Raw genomic sequence first — 23,888 nt, 5'->3', positions numbered from 1 at the left:
TAGAAATAGAAGTGCTGGCTATATACTCTTCTAAAAGAAATCTGGGAAAACTTGGTGCAAGTGATAACAGGCATGTGTCAATTTCAGAAACCAGTTGCTGGATGTAGAATATTTTCCAGGCACAGTTTCCTTGTCCCCAAAACAAAAGTTCATATACGTTGATTGGTTTGAGCAACAATCAAGATAACGTGCTCTGGTGCTTAGGAAGTATTTGAATCGAAGACAGACTTTCTAAAATTACCTTTCATTGGCTGGGTGCAGTGGCTCACGCCTGTAATCTCAGCACTTTGGAGGCCAAGGCAGTGGATCACTTGAGGTCGGGAGTTCAAGACCAGGCCAACATGGTGAAACCCCGTGTCCCCTAAAAATACAAAAATTAACCAGGTGTAGTGCTGCATGCCTGTAATCCCAGCTACTCAGGAGGCTGAGGCAGGAGAATTGCTTGAACCTGGGAGGTGGAGGTTGCAATGAGCTGAGATCATGCCGCTGCACTCCAGCCTGGGCAACAAAGCAAGCCTCTATCTCAAAAAATATATATTTTATTGAAACATAGAGAAAAGAACACAAATTATCAGTGTATAGGTCAACGCATTACCACAAAGTGAACGCACTTGAGTAACCATAAACCAGGTAAAAAATACAGTCTAAGAATCCCCTATTTTGTTCCCTCGCCTCTTTAGAAGTAAGTTTTTTATGGTGTTGACAGTACAGTTTCTCCATTTTTCCTTCCAGAACTTATTCTTGGGACCACGTTGCTCTCATTCTCACTGTTACTTTCCCCCTCTTCTCTTTTTCCTTCTTAGAACAAAACAAAATACTATTGACTAGCAGTGGTCATTCTCTTCTCTCTAACCTGAAAGTCAGTAAATTGAGTAGAAAGGACTGATGGGGGCCAAAAGGGCTGAACCTCCACCACATGTGTGCTGTAAGAAAACATGACATGGTTGCCTAGGCTCCACAGGTTTTTTAAACTCTCATCTCACACAGACTCCATGATACAGGCAAGATTCTCGTAATTTCATAGACAAGGAACCGGAGGCTCAGCAGCTTGATCAGCACTTCTGAAACCAAGCCTTTGTCAGGTGTAGAGTCTTCATCTAGGCCAGGACCAGTCACTTTCAGTGTATTAAGCGAGTTCTCATCAAGGTGGTTGATGGCCCCAGTCCCCTTTGAGAAGTAGAAAGTGTGGTGCGGCTTCCCAGAAAAATGCATACACTGGGGAACACAAAAAATGCATATCACTTTGGAGGGTTCCCACGGCTGGCGAACCACTGGTACCTATGGACAGCCCCCAGCTGCTGCAGTGACTCTGAGGGATAAAACAGCCATCCATCTCTGCGCGCAAGCCCATTACCAAAGATAGTATTGCCAATGGTAGTATTGTTAGTGCAGTTCAACTGCGGGACAGACTGAACGTCCTTAGAAGCAGCCTCTGTGTGTGTGTGTGTGTGCACCGCGGGACGCCCTCCTCTCCCGCGGAGCTGTCACAAAGGACTGTATTTGGCATCCTCACTCCTCACTTCCCAGGATCACGGACTCCACAAAGTTCTGGTGCCCGTTTCTCCGGGACCACTGCCAGCTAAGCATACAGCTCCGGCCAGGAGGGCGCCAGCGGCCCCGGGAGCCAGGGAGACCAAGGACGACTCGCATTCATTTCTAGACCCCGGCTCCCCCAAAATGCGCACGGTCCTTGGCGGGCTCGGCCAGGGCACGTGGTGGGCGGAGGGGGCACAGCGGCGCCTGGGGATGCGCGTGTGTGCGCACCGAGAGGGCGCCTGGCCGACGGCGCCCACCTCTCTCGTGGCTTTGGTGGCTCCAGGCCTGGTAGGGCCGGGGCCGCGGCTCGGGCTGTGCCCTCCCTACGCCTGGCCGGGCCGGGAGCAGCGGGAGCAGGCGCAGCGCCCCTACCGCCCGCTTTTCCGCCTCCATCTCCTCCGCCTCCTCCTCCTCCTTCCCCCAACCACCCGCGCAGTCACAACCGGTTCAGACTGGCCGGGGTGCCCCGCAAAGAGAGACAAGGGAGAAAAAGACAACAGGGAAAACCCCGGGGAGGAGGAGGAGAAACAGAAGGTGGAGCCCAGAGAAGGGGGCCGGCTCCCCAACTCCATGTGGCCGCCGCCGCTGCAGGTCTGTGGGGGCAGAGGGCGGCGGCTCCCGGGGCAGCGCGTAGCGGGACCGATTGCCTAATACTCCGGCAGGGGCCGGGGCTGCAGCTGACTCGGGTAAATAGCCGCCCGGCTGGCCCGGAGCTGCAGGGGAGAGCGGCGGCCGCGAGCCCCACTACACCACCAGCCCGGCCGCCCGGGGCACTGCGCCGAGTGCTGAGCACCGGAGGCCCAGCCGAGGCCGGGACTCAGGTAAAGGGCTGGAGCTTGCGGGGAGGGTTCCAAGAGTGGGCAGCAGCCCCTGCTGCCCAGCGTCCTAGAGACAAGAAGTAACTCCGACTCCGAGCAGTAGGAGGGGGCGGTGGAGCAGCATGGAACCGGGCTTTTGTCTGGGGTGTATGCCGGGGGCTTCGAGTGTCCACGGTGCGCCCGCCCCTCACCGCCCCCTTTTCGATGGGGTGCTTCTACAAAGTGGGCAAGTTTTCCCGGGAATCTGAAGGCGGCATTTTGCACGAGTTTAAAGAGAGGGAGGGGGTCCTGGGGGTGGTACGGTGACCCCCCAGAGAGCCGCCTCTGGACTCCTGAGAGAGCTTCTAGGGTTACTGGTGGAAGAGCAGGGAGAGGTGCATGTGATGCAGGTGGGCCTCCATTTCCCAGAGGACCGAAAGGCCTCCAACTGCCTTGGTCGGGAGCGCGAGCAAGCAGGTGTCCCCGGAGGGTTGGGATTGGGGCGCCGGGGGTACTCCTGACCTACGTGGAGCGCAGCGCGCAGGGCCGGCGGATTCTTCACGGTGGCGCCAGGTTCAGCACCACCCGGCAGCCCTGGGCGAGCGCGGGAGCCCAGCCTTCGCCACCGCCGCTGGAGACACTGGCACCGCGGCCACCTGGACCCTCAGCCAGAACTTGGGAGGACTTGGCGCTTAATGCCCCATCTTTGGTTCTCCCTAGGTAACCTGCTCTGGCTTCAGCAGCGCCCAGAGGCTTTCCAGAAAGCTGATAACCACGAACAAACTTGGCCGTCAAAAGCAAATCAATGCTTTACCTTGTTTTCTGGGTGCCTAGCCTATCCAACACAAACTATCCTAGAAGTTTAGTCAGGATTTACACTAAATATATTACTTATATAGTAAGTTATTCGATATAACATTTTTGATCAATTTTCTAGGCTACATTTTTGATCAATTTTCTAGGCTACAATTTTGATGTGTTTTTTAAAAATCTTGAATTAACTGAGTAATAGTTCATATTGAAGGTGGATTCTCCCATTCCCTGCACCCAGAGTAGGATTTTCCGTTGTTCCATCAAATTCTGTAAATTGGTATGCCCTAACAGTTTCTTATATTTGAGTTGGCTTCAGCTTCGAGAAATTCTTCAGGCAGGTTTAGGCAGAGGGCTAAGGAAGCTAGAGAAGATTCCGAAAAGAAAGGATGATTATTTGTTGCATGATTATAGCGTCTTTTAAAACTTCTAATAGGAAAATACTTCCACTTTCCTGTACCAAATGCAGAGTAAAGCCATTTTCTATTATCTGTTGCAATAATTAATAATAAATATGTAAATGCAGAAAACATGGTTAATACCCATATCATTGCCAGAAACCAGTCCCGCTCTCCCCCCCCTCAAAAAAAAGTCCTCGGAAGTAGCAATTAGATAAAATAATTTAACCTGCAATTTTGCAGCAACTCAGACTTTCAGCACCACTGATCCTCTAATAAGATCCTTACTGGTTTCTTCCATTTTTTGTGTAGGCGAGTGGAATAACAGGTGTCCTTCATATCCATAGGATGAGCATTGGGAGGAGCCAAAGATATGGGGAGGTAGATCAAGACATTAGGAAATCTTTTCTGGCTTCTGACTTTGAGTCTGAAAAGGTGGTGTGAATTGGTTGGTGTCTGAATGTGTCAGGGCACATTATGGTGCTCTGGGGTGGATCTGGCCATGGAACTCAAGCTAGAGGATGACAACTATACAGATGTGGTCACATTTTCAAGTTTTGCTTCCTTACCCCAATCTTTCAAACCCCTAATTAATTAGGTAATAAAAATTGTATATATTTATGATGCACACAACACGATATTTTGAAATAGTAATATATTGTAGGATGGCCCAACCAACATAATTAACCTATGTATTACGTCACATTTTTATCCTTTTTTTTTTTTTTTTGGTGTGGTGAGAACACTTCAAATCTACCATCTTAACAATTTTCAAAATTGTGACTATAGTGACTATAGTCACTATGTTGCACAATAGATCTCTTAAACTTATTGCTCCTGTCTAACTGAAATTTTGTATCCTTTGATAAACATCTCTTCACCCCAACCCTAACTACTGGTAACCAGGGTTCTACTCTCTTCTCTGAGTTCAGCCATTTTAGATTCAAGTCTCCCTCCCCTCCCTCCCTCCCTCCCCTCCCCCTCCCCTCCCCTCCCCTCCCCCTCCCCCCCCCCCCCCCCCCCCCCCCCCCCCCTCCCCTCCCCTCCCTTCCCTCCCCTCTTTTCCTTCCCTCTTTTCTTCTCTCTCTTCCTTTCTTCTCACTGCAGCCTCGACTTCACCAAGCTCAGGTGATCCTCTCACCAGGCTCCCAAGTAGCTGGGACTACAAGCGTGTGCCACCACACCCAGCTAATTTCTGTGTTTTTTGTAGAGATGGGGTTTCGCCATGGTTTCCAAGCTGGATTACAGGCATGAGCCACTGTGCCCGGCTGATTTCCTTTTTTTTTTTTTCTTTTTTTGAGACAGAGTTTCACTCTTTTTTTTGAGACGGAGTTTTGCTGTTGTCACCCAGGCTGGAGTGCAGTGGCACAATCTTGGCTTACTGCAACCTCTGTCTCCTGGGTTCAAGCAGTTCTTCTGCCTCAGCCTCTCAAGTAGCTGGCATTACAGGTGCATGCCACCATGCCTGGTTAATTTTTTGTATTTTTAGTAGAGATGGGGTTTCACCATGTTGGCCAGGCTGGTCTCGAACTCCTGACCTCAGGTGATCCACCTGCCTCGGCCTCCCAAAGTGCTGGGATTACAGGCGTGAGCCACCATGCCTTACTGATTTCCTTCTTTTTCAAGTCGAATTAGTCGCCTATTGTATGTGTGTGTGTGTGTGTATCACATTTCTTTATCCATTCATCCACTCATAGACATTTAGGTTGATTCCGTATCTTGGCTATGGTGAATAATGCTGCAAGGAACATGGAAGTGCAGCTATCTCTTCAATATAATGCTTTCCTTTCCTTTGGGTATATAGTGAGATTGCTGGATCATATGGTAGTTCTATTTTTTATTTTTCTGAGGAGCCACCATATTGTTTTCCATCATGGCTTTCCAAGATAGTATCACTTAATGACTTCGATTTTAATTAATGATTGCAAAAATGTATATATTTTGAGCTACTTAGCCTTTTCTTTGGGAGGTTCTTGGCAGACACCAAAGTAACCCTTATGGATGATGATATTGAACTATAACAAAAAACCAATTTCCAAAAAAAGAACACATGGTCCCTGCCTCCAAATGTTTAGTGAGAAAAGTAGACTTACAAATATCTGTATTACAAGATAGTATAAATGGATTCATAGGGTAGTAACATCAGTAGTGTGCTACTAAATGACAAAGAAAAGGAGAGGTTCATTCAAGGCTAAGTATGAAGAAAAGTTGTGGGGTGGGTGTAGCAATTTAGGAAGAGGATTTCCTTGATGTTTCGAAAAGAGGCCTGCTGGAACAAGAGAATAGCACAGAGATAAGGAAGTCTAGTGTGTTTATAGGAAGCAAAGCAGTTTGGAGTAGCTGAAGCCTGGAATTTAAGACAGATAAGGCTGGGAGGTGGGATGGGGCTAGATTATGGAGACTATGACATGTCATGCTAAGAAATTAAAATGTGATTGAACATTATTGGTATATTTACATAAACAGTATCAACATCCTTAACTGTACTTTTTGCCTTAAATTTCAGTTTTATGAGTTTCCTTCTAAAATAAGTAGTTGATTAAAATCTCAATATTTACTTCCTATCAGTTTCTTTCAATTAATAAAAGAATAATGTATTCCTAATATCCTTCAATGCTTTATCTAAATCCAACAGTGTTTTACCCCCAAACCTGCATTCCTATGATATTAATAGCTCTTAGCTTGATTAAAACTTCAGATAGAAAAACACTTCCACTTTCCTGGGGCAATATGCAGTGTATAGTCATTTTCTATTCTCTGTTGCATTTAATAATCATTAATTATAATAATAATTAATGTTTATTAAACATGTTATGTCAAGGGAGCCACATAGCCGTATGTTATCTAGGGAGGCATTATTTTGACCTTAGACAGAATTTTTACAATGTCACACAACTAAGTAAATGGACCAAGGAGGCTACGCCCAGAGCCTGTCCTTTGAACTATTGTACTATTATGTAACAGGGGCATAGTGTATGATAATTATTATTAATATTAGATAGAAACTGGGCCTGATTCCTGTAGCAGGACTGTTTCTCTGCTTTTTTTTTCTTTGCATCTTCATTTTCATCATTTGGATTAATTTTACCTTACACGTTCAGTGACGGGACATATTTTAATGTTTTAATACACTTTTAAACTACTCATGGGATCTTGTACTTTTATGACCCACCCAAAAGAAACTCTTAAACTCTGAGAAGAGACAGGATGTGGGATGAAAAAAGATGTTAGCAACAGCGATGGCACAAAATGTGAAGACCAGGCCTCCGGAACATGTTGATTGCCAATATTCTCATGATTCCCAATAAACTCCCCAAATCACCAGATCTTTTTGCATTTCAGCATCCCATATATTTTTCTGTGTGTCTTGATTTTTTTATTATGAAGGTAATACAGTAAACATACTACTTTGTACATGACATACTAAAGTATGTATTTAGACAACAGATCAAACATCGTATGATCATGTATAAATTGTGCAAAACATTTGCTAACTGAAAGAACACGTCAGTGTTGTTATTATCATAGATTTCTTCACCAGAACACTATTCTCAGGCCACGCTCTGCAGGAGAGGGTTGTGTGGAGTAGACAGAAGCTGAAATGAGAGCCCGGCAGTCCAGTGACCCTGGTAACAGTGTGGGACACAGGGAGATGATGATACCAATGTATCTCAGTGTCTGGCCCTCACTCTCCCTAAATTTAACTGTTACATCTTTATTTTTGTATTTACTTTGTTAAATATTTGGACCTTTCCATCTTTTCTCAGGCTCTGAGTGGTTTACAGATCCCTATTTTCACTTTTGAGTTTGAGAGTAGGACTTAGAAATAGATGACTCTTCAATGGATTGGTGAGTAAAGGATCCTGAAACTGTTCTCTCCTTTAGCATGACGTCTCTCAACTTCAGTTTCCTCATGGGTAGATTGAGGGATTGAATAAGATCAGTGGTGGCAATCACGATCTTCACAAGGTTTACCCAGATGAGACAGGCATCATGAATGAGCAAAGAAGACTGGGGTCAGTGGTTGGGTAGTAGGTGTGTGGAGGTATGGGGGATAGCGCAGGTGAAACTAAATGCAAGGCAACGTTAGTCCTGTGTCAGGGAGATATTAGGGAGTAGAAGGACCTGGAAAGAAAATGCCTCATTCAGTAAGAGCCAGACTTACTCAGTTCCAGTTAATCGTTACGTAAGAATGAGGGCCCAGTGTTATCAGAACTTTCAATGTTTTGAGAGAATCCTGAAGTTCGGATTTTTATGTGAAATCTTCTAGTGTTAAAACATCAGCAATTTGGCCGGGCGTGGTGGCTCACGCCTGTAATCCCAGCACTTTGGGAGGCAGAGGCGGGCGGATCACGAGGTCAGGATATTGAGACCATCCTGGCTAACAGGGCGAAACCCCGTCTCTACTAAAAAAATACCAAAAGAATTAGCCAGGCATGGTGGCGGGCACCTGTAGTCCCAGCTACTCGGGAGGCTGGGGCAGGAGAATGGCGTGAACCTGGGAGGCAGAGTTTGCAGTGAACCGAGATCTCGCCACTGCACTCTGGCGTGGGTGACAGAGCAAGACTTCGCCTCAAAAAAAAAGAAAAAAAAAATCAGCAATTCATTCAAATTTACTAAAAACAAAACCAAAAACATTGAGTCTGCCAAACAAAACACATGAAGAGACCAGATTTGGCCTGAGTGGTGCCAAAGTTTCCAAAATTCCTTCTGACTTCAGACTTTTGTGATCCTATATAACCAATTTCTTCCCCTTTTGCTAAAACATGTGGTAGTACTCCCTGTATCCAAATTATGACAGCTTTGGAGGAGCTCTTCGGCAAATGCTATACTATGAAAAATCTACAAGGCCTTGAAGGTTAAAAAATATCCTTTTTCATAGCCGCACTATTGATAAAATTCAGAGGCCTCATACCATGGGAGGCCATGGTAGGAGAACTGCTTCAGCCCAGCAGTTTGAGACCAGCTTGGGTATCACAGTGAGACTTCGTCTCTACAAAAAATGAAAAATTAGCGGTCATAGTGGCACCTGCCTGTAGTCCTAGCTATTTGGGAAGCTGAGGTAGCAGGATCATTTGAGCTTGGGAGGTCAAGGCTGCAGTGATGAGCTGTGATTGCACCACTGCACCCCAGCCTGGCAACACAGCAAGGACCTGTCTCAAAAAATCAGAGGCTCCAGAAGTTAATTACCTGTATTTATTGTCCCTTTCAGGAACAATTAGTGTGATTTAGTTCCAAGATTCAGAACTGCTCCTCTAAATATTTTACTTCCTGTTCTGCCTTTCCATCTCAATGTGAAAGAATCGATTTTGGTTTCCACTTGGATGAGGGGTATTTATAGGCTTGGCTGACGGTGTTCAGACAAAGAAATCTTCATTGTCTTTAACCTGGCAATATTTCACCACGTATTCTGTCCCTCTTCCTTAAACAGAGCTATCTGGGGATGTTCTTGAATTTCAACTAGGTGGATAAATTAAGGGTTTGACTTTTAGAAGTTAATATGGCAATTTTGATTTTTTTAAAAAGCTATTTATATGGATCCAAAAAATAAAAAGTAAACATAATGAATGGATTTGCAGTGAAATTCTTTAATACAAGTGTGTTTTTAAAGCTGAGTTTCTTGGATTTGACTGGCTAGGATGTGTTATTTGCTTTATGTCAATGAGCTATTCTACAAACAAGTGGGCCTGACTTTAACTTAAAGTTCAGAGCAGATGTTGACAATGAGAAGGAAGCATCTGAGTATATAAAACAAGAATGACATGTTCAGAGAAACCACATACCTTACTGTGACTGAGGTGACTACAGAGGACAAACAAGAGGCTCTGAATGACAGTTCTGAGCCATGATTTGCCCTTGTCCTAGCCCCAGTAATGAGTCAGCCCCCACCCTTTCACATCAGAGAATATGTTAACCATCACTGAATGTTTAACATTTAAAACTGAATCGGAAAGAATCAGGTAATTATTTGATCATTACAGCCATGTCATCTGATGTTATATTGGTAAAAGATTTGGATTTTAATTTTTTTACTCATGTATTTGGCTAGCTTTTCAGATTCAATGGTGGAGACAGACTCTAAGCTCCAGAGAGGAAGGGGCCACATCTCCTTCACCTCACAATGCCTTCTAAATGCACTCAATTCATTTTGTTGAATGAAATATATTTGATTAATCGTTTGAATATATAGGAGATTTTAGGTAAGTAGGATTTTAATGCATTCATTCATTCATTCCATACAGATTTGTTGAGCTTTCCCTATGTGCCAATCATAATTCTTAGTGCTAGGCATATGGGATAGACTTGTGGGCTAGTCCCTTAACAAATAACAATCTATTGTAATAAGTGTATGGCAGAGATGCTTAAATTGGTGTGACACCTTGGAGGAGGAATGACTGATGTAGAGTTTCACAGATGGCATCAAGATGAGAGAAACATTTGGGCTCAGTCTTGAAGGAAGAGTAGGAATTGGAGAAAGGCATTCCAGCTGCCTCCAGCTACTAACAGGAACTGAAGAGTCAAAGCTTGGACAAGAGAGGGAGCATAGCTAAAATGCTGAGTCACGAGCTGTGGGTTGGAGGGCACAGATTTGTGGGACATCCTAGCATTATAGACTTTTAGAAGAAAGAATCAGGTAACTGGCTAGTTATTTAAAGATCTGGATATCTGATGTCATATGGACAAAACATGGTTTTATAAAACCAATGCTTTCATTTTTGTTTATAATTTTTGAATAACATTATAGTTTTAGTGATGGATGACTGTAAGCTTCATGAGGGAAAGAATGATTGTCATTGATTTCTTAGTGTCCTTTTGTAATTAATGAAATAAAACTTTGTGCTCTGCTAATGGGTAAACTGTGGGTAATGAGGAACCATGGAAGGATTTGAAAAATTGGAAGCAGAATTGAGATGACCAGAAAGCCACGGTTTAGGAAGATGGATCTGGCAGCAGCTCGGCAGATGCCCTGCAGCAGGGAGACAGTGTAAGCTGAGGGATCCACCTGTAGGCAGTTGTGATGGTCCAGGCATTCGCAGAAAAGATGGAGAGGAAGAGTCTGATTGCAGAACTCTTTGGGGGACCCTAGGATGCTGGAGACGAGGAGCTGGGATTCAAGGAAGAGCTGGAATGCAATGAAGTGGAGACTTTGTGCTTGGGCAAATGGAAGTATGGTCATGACAGTTTTCCAGATAAAATTCAGGGGGAGAAATTAAGAATTGAGTTTGAGGGGCCTGGGTACATCCAGTTGAGATCTTGACATGGAAAATGGTGAAAAATTCTTTAGAAATGTGGATCTGGAGTTCTGAAGAGAGGTCAGGGCTGGGGATGGAGACTTCAGACTTCTTGCTTGAGTATCTGTGATCACTTGGTGGCGTTAGAGAGAGCCTGGGAGAGTCTTGTGGGAGTGGGCTCACGAAAGCCAAGGGGGCAGTGGTTCGTAAAAACAGAGAAGTAAACAGTGTCAAGAATGAGGAGGCTGTGCTGATGAACTGTGAGGATGCAGGGAATGCCATAGTGAAAACACTTTTTCTTGTTTGGATGCATCAGAAGCCAGAAATCACTGAGTAGAGGAATGATGAGAAGGTGAGGAAGCAGAGGTAGTGAGAGTACCCTTTCATGTTTTTCTAAGAAAACCTTTGAAAGATGCAACTACAGTAACTATATCGAACACTTACTAGTTACTTTATGCGAAGCTCCATGCCTGTGCTTCATGGCCAGGCTTGAAATCCCCTGTAGGTTTTAGCTTATGCTTGGATGGTCACTAGAAACATGCTCATGTGAAATACAAACTTAAAATGGAGTTCTTCATTTGCTTTTTGATGCACATTGAATTACCACCTTTTTTTTGCAAACTGGTTTTGAAAGGGAGATCCTAGGAGTCTTGGGGATAAGGAAGGGGTCTCTGAACGGGGGAAAGAGCAGCAAACTGGGGTATGAAGAATGCAAAGATGAACTTGACTGTGCAGTGCTTAAGAGACAAAGTCAGCATTTGTCAGCTTTCATTCTACCAACAGGTACCCTAATAACTGTACTGCAACATCTGGAAAGGGAGTGGTAGCCAGCTATGTGGTTTCCTGATTTGAGGAGAAAAGGAAAGAAGGAAAGAAAGGAAACAAAAGCAAACCTTGTTTGGACTTCAGTGCCTCTTGATTTTGTCTTTTTTTTGGCTGTCAGTGACCTGGGGGCTTTTCAATGCTCTAAGAGCAGCCTATGATTGTCATTCTGGTCTTTCCTCACTGAGACTTTCTTCTTATTTGCTGACTTTTCTTTCCATCAGGAAATTATTCTAAGAGATGTTGAAAAATGCCATTACCATATCCTGTTATTATTTTTGGGTGGGGGGAGAGATGTGGTACTAATGTGTGTGTGTGTGTGTGTGTGTGTGTTTTCAGTGCAGCTGAATCTGAAATAATGAAAACCTAGAACCAAGTATCTGACAGAAGATGTCCTATTGTGGCAGGGAAGGAGGAGAGTCGAGGATGTTCTGGCCAGAGGTCTTTATAGGGAAAGTACCTTAAAGATTTTGGGGGGAGCTATATGAGGATAAAAAATAACTTTTTGTGTTACGTCTAAAGGGATTTAAAAAACAAAAACAGTGATACTTCATATTGAGATTTTTACGTGCCAGGCACTGGGCTAAGTGCTTTACAGAAATTAACTCATATAATTATTACCACAATCTGATGAGGTAAATACTGTCATTCCCCTCACTTTTCAGATGAAGAAAAAGAGGCACAGAGCTATTTAAGTAACTTGCTGAAGGTCACACTCTTGGCTGGTACCAGAGCTGCGATGTACACTCAGGTTATCCAGGACACCAGCCAGTGTGCTTATTCCTTATGCGAAATTTATGAGAAATTTTCTAGAATAGACGTTCTCGTCTACTCATAGATGTAAGTATCTGTGTGTGTACTTGTATGAGACTGTAGTTATTGAAAACACAGAGAAGTGGAAATTCAACCAGCCATTCTTGTGAACCACGTAATAACCTTTACCAAATGATCACAGCCTCTCTCCTGCTACCTTTCCCACACTGAGAGGTTGTTTTGTTAATTTGAGCAAATTAATAGGTGACAGTCATTATCCTGACAGCCTTATGATTATCATCATTCACACCATTATCTTTATTAGAATCTTCTCAGGGGTTTTCCTGCCAGCCCCATGCCTGTTCTGTTGGGGACTGCGGATAAAGCAGAACTGGGGAAAGAGCAGAACACTGGGGTATGAGAAATGCAAAGATAAACTCGACTGTGCAGTGCTTAAGAGACAAAGTGTTGTAATCCCAGCACTTTGGGAGGCTGAGGCAGGCAGATCAACTGAGGTCAGAAGTTCGAGACAAGCCTGGCTAACATGGTGAAACCCCATCTCTACTAAAAATACAAAAAAAAATGAGCCGGGCGTGGCGGCGGATGCCTGTAATCCCAGCTACTTGAGAGGCTGAGACAGGATAATCGCTTGAACCTGGGAGTTGGAGGTTGCAGTGAGCCAAGATTCCTCCATTGCGCTCCAGCCTGGGTGACAAGAGGGAAACTCTGTCTGAAAAGAAAGAAAGAAAAAAAAGAAGAGACAAAGCATTGGCTTTTGTCAGCTGAGTGTGGCTTGGACACAAAGAATTGGGGCAAGTATCTGGGCACTGACTGCCCAGAGATTCTTGGAGCTGCTCCTCCCGGGTCTTTTCCTTGGCTGCTGCACAGCAGAAGGGTGGCATTTGGGGTGGTTGAACCTGTGCTTGGCTATTTGGGACAATGGGAAAGAGACAGAACAAGACTTTTCTCTCTTCTGGCTGGCAGTGGTGTGTTCTTGCTTTTTCCGGAGCCATAAGGGTGAAACTGTGCTCATTCTCTAGCCAGAGACCAGCCAACAGATTCTGGGGATTTGCCACGTCAAAGTGTGGGGTTAATAGCATTGCCACCACCAGTGGGGACAGAGTCAAATACTGCAAGTCAAGAAGGAGCAGGCAACTGTACATTCCTTTGGTCTTCCTCTATGGTCCAGTGTGCTTAGGAAAAAAAAGTCATATTCTCCTGAAAGGATCTAATTATTCTGCTCTTTTGTTTTGTAAAGTTTTGTTTAAGTGTTCTAAGTATTAAGAAATAACTAAAGATTTAAAAGTTTCCAAAGCCCTAGATTTCTAAATGATCCAGTAACCAGTTGTTGTTCTAGAACTCTGGGGTAACCAGTAACTACTCTTTAGACAATGGCTATGAAATTACCAGAAATCCCTTAAGTTCCAGATTCTTCAATACCAGAAAAAAACCCTCAGGTTGTGAAAGTAATAGCTAATATTTATTGAGCTTTTTTTTTTTTTAACTGTATGCCCAGCAGTGAGCTTTGAATTTGCAACCCACTCTTATCCTATTTTACAAATGAGAAAACTGAGGCTCAAAGCCAACAAGCAATTGGCTTAAAATCCCACGCTAAGTAGCACAGACTGGACCAGAACTTAGATACAAACTTGATTTAAGAAGCCTCTGATCTTAACCATTACTCAGTTTCTATCATTCTGGAACCAGATGCTGGAAAAATGTGACTTCTTCCTGTCTACCCCATCTTCATGGTAAAACTAAGAATAAAGGAAAGCTAGGAAGTAATTGAAAAAATTGTTAACTTGCTTAAAATAGTTTTCTGTTATCTCCTTCCTCCATATGTACCTAAAGCAGCCCAAGGACACTGATGTTGACCTCAGAAACCCTGAATTTATGTTTTTTTTCTCATTGTTCAGATTCCTCTTTCAGGATATTTAGGCATTCCTGCACCTGAGCAGAAGCTTTGCTCTGTTGCTCCTTTGTTTGAGGAGCCATAATACCAATGAAATAAGCAATACATAATTTCCTGATTTTATTTCCCTCATACAAACCTGTTACTAGGTTAAAAATTTGGGTGTAGGTATAGGTGGGGAGAGTGGATGTGGACAGCAAGGAGGGCCATTGACCCGGTGGGGGGGCTCATATTTATGAAAAGTCTCATGCAGCTGTTGCTAATTTTATCTCTAAGTCAGGCCATATATTTGGTCATTGTAACTGTGTGTTTATAGCATTCATCTTTTAAAAAGTAAATTTGTTGCGTTATAACTTATGTCCAGTAAAATTCAACAATTATAAGCATACAGTATGATGAGTTTTGACAAATTCACATAGGGTTTACATTAATTTTTTTGGTAACAGATTTACTAAATTACAAATTACTTATAATTCACTTATTTAAAGTATATAGCTCCCTTGATGGCTTTAGTATATTCAGAATAGTACAACCATCACTACTATCAATTTTAGAACATTTTCATCACCCCCGAAAGAAACCTCATGTGCATTAGCATTTCTCCCTACCCCAAAACCTCCCAGCCCTAGGCAGCCACTAATCTACTTTCTGTTTCTACAGATGTGCCTGTTCTGGACATTTCACATAAGTGGAATCATACAATATGTGGTCTCTTTCAATTATGTTTTCTCACTTAGCTTACGGTTTTTAAGGTTATACATGTTGTTGCATGTATAAGCATTTCATCCCTTTTGATTGCTGAATAATAGTCCATTGTGTAGATATATATCATACTTTATCCATTCATCAGTTGATGGGCATTTGGATCCATTATCTATATATGTTTATCAGTTTTCATCACATATAATATATAAAATATCTAGTGTATATATATAAAATATATACTATATTTAAAATATATTTATACTTATATTTATGTATATATTTAAAATATATATATAATATATAATATAAAAAAATTTAGTGTATATATATGTATATATATGTGTATATATATATAAGTGTATATGTGTGTGTGTGTGTGTGTATATATATATATATATTTGAGATGGAGTCTCACTCTGTCACCCAGGTTGGAGTGCAGTGGCACGATCTCAGGTCACTGCAACCTCCACCTCCTGGGTTTAAGTGATTCTCCTGTCTCAGCCCCCGGGTAGCTGGGATTACAGGCACCCACCATCACAGCTGGCTAATTTTTGTATTTTTAGTAGAGATGGGGTTTCACCATGTTTTTTTTTTTTTTTTTTTTTTTTTTTTTTGGTTTCACCATGTTGGCCAGGCTGGTCTTAAACTCCTGGCCTCAAGTGATCCACCCACCTTGGCCTCCCAAAGTGCTGGAATTACAAGCATGAGCCACTGCACCTGGATGAATATTTAGGATATTTAATGTATTCGATCTATAGTCTATCTTAATATATAGACTATTTTCTATATATATTCATCACTGTTTGGCTAATAGCATTCATTTTTAAGATGTAGATATTTAATCGAAACCTTGATTTTCATATCCTCTTTTTTGTTTTCTTACCTTCAATATTTAGCATGCTAGTAGTCAGAAACATGAAAGTAGCTTAATCCCATCTTGATTTCTGAGACAATCTGATCAAGACCACCACAACTGGATTTACAGTTGTACTAAAATTATTATTTGGAGGCCGGGCGTGGTGGCTCACGCCTGTAATCCCAGCATTTGGGCGGCCGAGGCAGGCGGATCATGAGGTCAGGAGATTGAGACCATCCTGATTAACATGGTGAAACTCCATCTCTACTAAAAATGCAAAAAAAAATTACCCAGGCATGGTGGCGGGCACCTGTAGTCCCAGCTACTTGGGAGGCTGAGGCAGGAGAATGGCATGAACTGGCGAGGTGGAGCTTACTGTGAGCCGAGATGGCACCACTGCACTCCAGTCTGGGCGACAGAGTGAGACTGTGTCTCAATAAATAAATAAATAAATAAATAAATAAAATTATTATTTGGAGTTCACGCCCTTGAATAGCTATTTCAAACTGTAGGAAATTCTTATAGAATTGTGTGTGTGTGTGTGTGTGTGTGTATATATATATATATATATATATACACATACAGAATAAAGATGACTCAATATGATTTTACAAAGAGTTTTAATACTTTAGAAGCACAACAGGGTGGATTCTTTTTCTTTTCCGTAAAAACTGATGTTGATATATAACTGTATTTATTTGACTTTAGAAGAGAAATGATACACTGACATTTTAAAATGTCACATTGTCACATTGGAAAGTGACAAAATTGATCTAGTGACTACAACTTTTAAAGGACTTACGTTAGTGTTAACGTGATGACATTTGCTAGTATATAAATCAACAAAGAGAGTAGATTTACTTGACAGTTTAGGTCTTTGACCCAGAGGAGACTTATTTTAAAGTTCTATCCTACTTAAAAATTGTTATAAAAATCAGTTATAAGTGTGTTGACACTGTTGCAGCTGATGACTGCAGATGCACTTTTTACCCCTTGAACAGTATAAAATGAAATTGCTTAAGAAATGGGAAAGCAAAAGTAAAAGTAGAATATTACATGTGGTATGGAGAAGGCAGACTCAAGAACTAGAGATATGATCACTTGTGTTATGCCTCTCATGAAATGAAATGTAATTAATTTGTATTTGAATTGAGAGCTTCAGTTTGTATTAAATATATTTGTTTACCTTTTGTTTTAGAATTCCCAAAAAATTATCTACATTTTTGCTTACATTTCATTAAAACACCCAAAGAATGACTTGTTTACCTACATTTTTTTTTGTTGTTTTTAGGTATTGGTTAATTATTTCTCAATTCCCAGGATTCCTTCACCCAAACTGAGGTGGTATAGAATAAATGATACATGTTTGGAGGGATAAAAGTCATTGTTTGAGGGAAAGAGTGATATCAGTATTACAACTGCTTCTGGCTGAACAGGTTTGCTTTTTAGTTTATAAAACTTGTTACCTACATTGGAGTCAGAGCTAAAACATAATTTTCAGTAGCTTTTGAAGTGTTTTATTTTAACAGCTTTATTGAGGTATAACTCATACATGATAAAATTGATCCATTTAATGTGTGCAGCTCAGTGATTTTTAGCATGTGCATAGAGTTGTGCTACCTGCACCACAATCTCATTTTAAAATGTTTTCATCATCCCACAAAGAAGCCCTTTAACAGTCATTCCCCATTTCCACCCCTCAAACTTTTTTCCAAAGTGGCTTCAGCCTTTTCATCTGCACCAGCAGCATGTGAGGGTTTCAGTCCACCTCCTCGCCCATGGTTTATAGCCTTACAGTGTCATAAATGTAACTGTAGGAAGGTCATGGAACCCAGCATGATTTAGACTTTTGACTCACCTCACAGATAACTAGGTCAAGGCAAAATCAACCTGGAATCAGGTTTTCTGATTTTTCCCAAGATAAAGTCACAGGATTCTAGGCTCTTAAAATAAAGTGCTTCAGCACCAGACAATCTGGTAGTGATTGAGATTCAAATAAAAATGTGCTACTGTTGACCTTTTATATCTCAAGTGAAAAGTCTATCTATGAATCTTTAAGGAGATATTTATAGACAATGCTCGAATGGGGGTTATTAGGGAAAGATAATTTTGGGGAAGGGAGCAAAGGCAACAGGAAACTGTCAACTGGAAATAAGATTAAATACTTGTAAATCACTTTGTATTTGGCAAAAATTAGTATAGTGCATATGTATACATTTCAGGGATAGAAATACTCAGTGTTCTTAAATGTCACACCTGCAGTTCTGGCAGCCTATATCCAGAGCAGAGATTTTCAGCCAATGTAAAGAGTTGAAGAAACAAAGGATTGGCATTATTTGAGCAGAACTAAACATAATCGAAGGCATTGGAACTTAAAGCTTTATTGTGAATGAAATGTAGTCTTTCATCAATAGTCTTTTTCGTTTCCCAAAGGAAGTGATTAGAACTTGCCAACTCTCCTTTCCCCTTAAACAAAACAGGTTCTGGCTTTAGGAGATATACTATCCTTTCTACTAATGATAATCTAATTTTGTTGAATAGTGATATCTTCTTATGGTTAATATTATTTCATGCTTTTCTCTCTCCTCCAAGGGAAGTTCATAATACATGTACTGTATTTAATTTTTTTAAGTTAAAGTTAAGAAAGATGCTTACAAGTTCAAGTTCAAATTCAAATTAATTCTGTGAAACTTCTTTTAACCCTGTAGTATAACAAAACTGCCCCTAAATTAGTGTTCTTCAAATGATCTCTCAAAATGGTTTCTAATTTTGAGTTTTAGAAGGTGTCTGGCCACTCAGAGTCCTGGTTTGTTAACACTCTGGTTAAAGGAGATTCCAATTCTCAAATAGTTTACACATTTTCATACAGTTGTATGAATAAGACTCCAAAACGTTGAATATATACATAGATCGTAAGTCTAAATAACATAGTGCCTTCTGATACTTACAGATCTTGTTTCATTTATTTACTTACTTATTTATTTAGAGATGGAGTCTTGCTCTGTCACCTAGGCTGGAGTGCAGTGGCGTGATCTCAGCTCACTGCAACCTCTGCCTCCTGTGTTCAAGCGATTCTCCAGCCTCAGCATCCCGAGTAGCTGGGATTACAGGTGTGTGCCACCATGCCCAGATAATTTTTGTATTTTTTAATAGAGACGGGGTTTTGCCATGTTGGCCAGGCTGGTCTTGAACTCCTGACCTCAGGTGATCCACCCACTTCGGCCTCCCAGAGTGCTGAGATTACAGGTGTGAGCCACCCCACCTGGCCTTTTTTTTCTTTTTTTGGAAAAAAAATTCCACCACTTAGATAATATAAATGATTTATTCTAAAATATGTAGAAACAATTATTTCTTGTGGTTATAAACACAGACTTCTTGAAACACATTCTTCTTGAATTTACATGGAGAGTACCATTTTTCTAATCTTGTTTTGCTCTGTGAGCCCTGTAAGAACTGCCCTCTCCAACTCCACCAAACCTATCAGGCCTATCCTGATTACACATGTATGTTCATGTTGTTCCTCTTGCCTTGTCCGCCCTTCTATGAATCTCTTCATTGTTCTTTACAACTAACCTACTTTATGAGGCCCTTCCACTCCTGCTCCCACCTTGAGTGCTTTCATTTCCTTTGACTCCTAAACATTTAATATCCTCCCACTTGTTTGTCACCCAATCGTGTACATACTCTTTTGCACATACCTTTCCACGTGGACACACCTTCCCATGTACACATATCTTACCTTCCTAAGTGAGTTAAAAGAGTTCCTGAGGTCAGGGGCCATACCTTACGTGTCTTCTGGTCTCCTTTAGTAGCTAGCGCAATATAACTTAAATGTAAGTGATCAAGAACATTTTGAATAAAGACCACTTTCTTCTTCTTCTTTTTTTTTTTCTTTTTGAGACAGCATCTTGATCTGTTGCCCAGGGTGGAGAACAGTGGCATAATCATGGCTCACTGTAGCCTTGACCTCCTCGGCTCAAGCTATCTTCCTGCCTCAGCCTCCCAAGTAGCTGGGACCACAGGTGCATGCCACCACACCCAGCTAACTTTTAAGACCACTTTTCTCTTACTGGATTTCTGTAAACATTAGGATAAATGGGCTTAGTGGAAATTTTAGTTCATTTGGAATTTTTATTAAAAAGAATGCCAAATAAGGGAATGTATCATATTAGATCATAAGATATGAAGAAGGGAGGATAATAAGAAATTTTCATAAAAATAGATATGGCACATCTATATTTCTTATATTGTATGGTCATCAACAATATTCCTCAGCTTTACCTTTGTCTTAAATGGGACCAAGTGAGGTATGGATGGTTAAAATAATCAACTTGAAATTACTGCATACTCACAATATATTTATTCAGTTGCAAGTAAAGAAATGAGTACCGATAACTTAACAAAATCATTTACTGGGTTAGCTCACAAACGTGGAAGCCTGGAGAAACCAGAATTCGGTGTCTCTTGGAGGTCACGGTGGTAGGACTGACAGAGGTCTCTTCAGTGCACTTTCATGGGGATCCGTAAACTCTGCAGATTTTTCTTTCCTTATATAGCATTTCACTCAAGATTCAGGCATTTCAATCAAGATTCAGAGTCCTGAAAGCCTACTGGCTTCTCTTGGGTTAGATGCCCTTTATTGCTCAAGGTCAAGGAAACTTAATTAACAGTCCCACAAGCCCTCTAGCCATAGGACTGATCTACATCCTCAAAAAGGAAGTTGAGCACCATTACAAAAAAGGAGAATGAAGGCTAGCCTATTCATAAAATCACCTTATGCAGTACAGAGTATCAGAAAAACAGCTGGTGAGAGGCACCTAGGGAATAGAGGAAGCCATGGGAGGAGGGTGCTAGAGTGACAGAATACAGGAAATCACTAAATGGTAGTTTTCACTGTGTTCTATTGACACTACATGTATCTTAAACTCTGAGATGATGACAGATCAGAAGCTATTAGTCATCGCTATAAAAACTTGCCTTTCTAGTCAGAGTTGATGTGCATGGGAACTTTGTATTTCCAAGTTTGCTCTCTTAAATATTTACTGTGAGAATTTCTTTGGCTCTTGTCCTACATCCTGAAATGTCACCGAAGGCAGGGCATGGCAATGCAAGGCAGGGTGGAGGTGTGTGGTGTAGAAAGGCATTTTTGTCTACTTAGGTTTGAAAACTGGTAAGGGAGATAGTTCTCTTCGTCCTCCCCCATTGCCCGCAACCTCCCAGGAATACTGGCTTTATTCATGATTCTGGTGCTTTGTCTCTATAAATGTGTACTTTTCCTGAAGTGCTGTGATTGGAGCATTTGAATGAAGGGCAATCTCATATGCATTTGTCTTCACACAACCTCTTAGTCTGTTTAGATGTTTGGCTATTTCTATCATATCCTATCTAGTTTGAGGAGTTCAGAGAATATTTTCTTTAAAGAGGATTCTGAACAGAAATTGTAAAGTACTAAATTGTCATTAGAAAGACCAGAATTGCATTGTTTACTTTTGCAATAGAGTAGGTACCAGAGAGAGGAAATTTCCAATGGAGGGACATATTTGATTACTACAAAAGTTTCTGATTTGGAAGTTTGGATAATTCTGTCAACACAATCATGTGGTTTGAATGTCTAGATTTTATACCTACAGCTTTGTTCACTAATTGTAACATCTTTGTGTTTTTGATTATTAAATGTTGAAAGTTAATTTGTATAAAGACTTATGGCACATGGTGACATGAGTTCTGCCCAGTGCTCTGAAATCAAAGTGAAGAAATAAATCCATGGAAGCCCAGGCAAATGATGGGTATAGCTATGACTCTCTGAAGGTAGCCAAATGCCTTGTCATCTGATGAGGCTGCGTGTGAATGGATAATTGATATTCCTACTGTCTTCAGATATTATCTGTTGAAACCACAGCCAAGTGCATGGTGGGAAGAATCTGTGGGCAAAGACTCTGTTGCACCTGACTGTAAACCTGGCATAGTGAAGAGACATGGAAGGTGCAGGTTAAGTGGGAGGCCCTGCTGGGGACCTGAAGGTTAAGCCTTGGATCTCCAAATCCATTGCCATGTAAGCTGTTTAGAAAAAGAAGGAAAATTTTTCTTTTCTTTTCTTTTCTTTCCTTTTTTTTTTTTCTTGTTGTTGTTGAGACAGGGTCTCACTGTGTCACCCAGGCTGGAGTGCAGTGGTGCAATTACTGCTTACTGTAACCTCAAACTCCTGGACTCAAGCCATCCTCCTACCTCAGCCTTTTGAGCAGCTGAGACTACAGCTGCACCACCACACCAGGCTAAATTTTGTATATTTTTGTAGAGATAGGGTTTCACTATGTTGCCCAGGCTGGTCTCGAATTCCTGGGCTCAAACCATGCCTTGGCCTCCTGAAGTTCTGGGATTACAGGCATGAGCCACTGTGTCCAGCCCAAAGTTTTAAATAAAGTAAACACCATTTGGGTACCAACACTAGTAGAAATCAAAAACAAAAACAGACAAATTTTGCCTATAAATTAAAAAATCCCTCCGCCAAAATAGACTAACATAGCCAAAATAATCCATGAACCAAGGAAATTTAATCCAATAATTCATGGATGCTTCAGTAGTAGAAAACATATATTTTATCATATTAAAAGTTATAAAGGGAAAATTGTATGACCATCTTCCTATACACTGGAAATACATTTGATAATATGTAATAACAATTATTTATAATAACACTCAAAAATATAAAAATGCAAATTACTTTCTTAACTTTGTAAAAGAAATCTAACGTAGCACCAGAGGCAACATCATGGTATTTGAGGGCATTCCCACTAAAGTTAGGAACTAGACAAAAATGTATACTTTTCTTAATTGATGTTATTCTGTATGTACTGTTCAATGCAAAGACAAAAGAAGGAAATTAGGGGCCGGGCATGGTGGCTCACGTCTGTAATCCCAGCACTTTGGGAGGCTGAGGTAGGTGGATCACCTGAGGTCAGAGGTTCAAGACCAGCCTGGCCAACATGGTGAAACCCCGTCTCTACTAAAAATACAAAAAATTAGCTGGGCATGGTGGTGGGTGCCTGTAATCCCAGCTATTCAGGAGGCTGAGGCAGGAGAATCACTTGAACCCAGGAGGCGGAGGTTGCTGTGGGCCGAGATTGTGCCATTGCACTCCAGCCTGGGCAACAAGAGCGAAACTGATTAATCAGCTTATGTGCCTGACGCTGGTCTTGCAGTACGATTGGAAGCCAAAACAAGGTGGAGGATGTCCTGAATTAAGATGTTTTCACCTCACTGTATAACAGAGACAGCCAATAAATCTACCATTTGATTTCAAAAAAAAAAAAAAGGAAATTGAAAGTATAAAAATTTAAGACATATAAGGAGATAAAAAATTGTAACTGTAGGTGACTATATGACTATATTGCATTGTGCATTGTATATACCCAAGAAAATCACCTGAAAATCCACCACAAATAGGAGAATTATGTAAGGAAGTGGGATGTAAAATTAACATACAGATATCAATAGCTTTTAAGCATACAAACAGAAGACAAATAAAAGAAATGACCCCAATTACAATATTAGCAGTGAGGATAAAATCTATAAAAATGCAATACAATGAAATATTGAGAAACATTTTAAACACAAAGAACATGGATGGAGACTTGAACAAATGCAAAACATATTATGTTCTTAGAATGAGTTGACATCATAAAAGGTCAATTCTCCTTACATCAATTTTTAAATTTAACTCAGTCCTAATGAAAGCATCATCTGATTTCTGTTTGAACCAGACAGGCTGATTCTGAAGTTCATATAGAACAGAAAACATGAATAGCTACAAAATATTGCAAACGGAGTGTAATTACAAGGACAGAAAAAGCCCCATTAGAGATTAAAATATGGTAAAAGGACTTTTATAAAAAAGATTCTGTGATGAAACAAATGTGGTAATGATATGTGAATAGACAGACCAATGGAACAGAACAGAATATCCATATACACCTAAGAATTAGGAATTTCAACTGGCTTTTCATCTCCAAAATGGTACACGACATTTATACTGTAAGAAATGAAAGTTGAGTGAGCCGAGATCGTGCC

At 41.2% G+C, this 23,888-nt stretch overlaps 1 protein-coding gene across 2 annotated transcripts in view; it reads left to right on the top strand.

Annotated features, from left to right (window-relative positions):
* The first annotated feature begins 1,938 nt into the window (after positions 1–1,938).
* Positions 1,939–23,888, top strand: part of SLC16A9 (solute carrier family 16 member 9) — a 58,715-nt gene continuing 36,765 nt past the window's right edge. The window contains exon 1 of one of the 2 annotated variants that reach the window (XM_030798601.1): positions 1,939–2,127. The gene's annotated coding sequence lies outside the window, so the exon portion shown is untranslated. Of the gene's footprint in view, positions 2,358–23,888 lie in introns of both variants that reach the window. The other variant, XM_003258244.4, reaches the window with a different exon arrangement.

The sequence above is a fragment of the Nomascus leucogenys genome, chromosome 18 (genome assembly GCF_006542625.1).
Source record: "Nomascus leucogenys isolate Asia chromosome 18, Asia_NLE_v1, whole genome shotgun sequence".
Taxonomy (NCBI): domain Eukaryota; kingdom Metazoa; phylum Chordata; class Mammalia; order Primates; family Hylobatidae; genus Nomascus; species Nomascus leucogenys.
Note: the sequence above shows the minus strand (reverse complement) of the source record. Positions and strands in the feature narration are given on the sequence as shown.